Source organism: Vollenhovia emeryi, unplaced genomic scaffold, assembly GCF_000949405.1.
Source record: "Vollenhovia emeryi isolate VEMERY1.0 unplaced genomic scaffold, V.emery_V1.0 DF939354.1, whole genome shotgun sequence".
Taxonomy (NCBI): Eukaryota; Metazoa; Arthropoda; class Insecta; order Hymenoptera; family Formicidae; genus Vollenhovia; species Vollenhovia emeryi.
Window position 1 is genome coordinate 50,537 of NW_011967012.1, and position 1,496 is coordinate 52,032.

Sequence of the window (1,496 nt, forward strand, 5' to 3'; positions counted from 1 at the left end):
GCAAGCATGCACAATATCTGTATACAAGGTGTAACTAAAAAAACATATATGGAACACACCATCAGATATAGCACAGGAATTTAAATAAAAAAGTCCTTGACCAATTTTTGATCTGAGCTTTCCTTTCGTTGTTATACGGCGTTAAAGTTAGTTAATCTCAGCGCTTGTCTACAGCGGGAAAGCAGGGACGTAGCGAGACGGAATACGCTGCGGAAGCAGAACGACGGTGAACAGCGGAGCGGTTCAATTTTTTTGATAGCGTATGTTGAAAATAGTTAATCGATTTATTTCATCCATTATTCGTTTCTATTGATTAATTTCTTTTATTTCCTTCTCATGCTTTTGTAAACTTTTTAAGATTCCATATCGTTGGTGACTGATTTCAATACACAATGAAATATTATCAAGTAATCGGAGGTCAAGTTAAAAAATGCTAAGTTTTAAGTTCGGAAACTGTTTTGTAATCCTCATATTAATAATATTTTGTAAACTTTTTAAGATTCCATATCGTTGGTGACTGATTTTAATACACAATGAAATATTATCAAGTAATCGAAGGTCAAGTTAAAAAATGTTAAGTTTTAAGGGAAATTATGCATAAAAGGGGCTTCCTCTCCGATTTGCTTTAGTTTTAAATATGTTGTTGGGGATGTCTTCCCGAGTCACTTCATATATATATATGTATATATATAATATGTGTATATAGAACAATGCTTAAATGTTTTAATCTATGAAATATAATGTTTAAAAAAATTGTGAATATGCAACCCCGCGTATACAGGGTGTATTCTAATTCGCGCCCACCATTTATATAGTGATATTTCTCATGAAAAACTGAGTCGAAGAGTCCCGAACCATTTTTTCGATTCACGCCTCACAAAGTAGTTATTATTATTTAAAAATTAGCGAATCCGCATCGCTTTTTAAACGGACGCACGTTCGTGAGCCACGCGTCTACTAGTGTGCGTGAGTGAGTCGCCGCGCGCCTCAGCGTTGCCACGGCCGTGTTCACGTAGCTCCGAAATAATCAATAATTGCTTTTTGCAATGAGCATGATATTTTCTACCCAGGAAGCACCTTTTTAGATTACAATTTGATATTAGTTGTACTTTCACATAAGAAAATTGTAAAATGAAATAACTGTGGTGATAGTGCCCCCTGTTCCGCCGTCATCCGAGTTCCGATTTGACCAAGATTTTTAAATTAATTTTTTTCACTATGAAAAATAAAATTTTAAATCTCCAAGAATTCTTTTAATTACCAATTTTAATATTAATAAAAACGTTTTAATAATATCTTTATGCAAAAATGGACATCAAAATGGAGTTAAAGTATTTTTTAATCAGAACTGTTACCCTCTTACCGCGCATGTTTTAGCAACTTGACGATGGACTCATCAACGAAACGCGAGGCACTTCGTCTCAGGGCTGCATTCGAAAACACCATCGAAATGTCCTATCCCAGGTAGCACGAATGTTCCATGAATGTTTGTATAT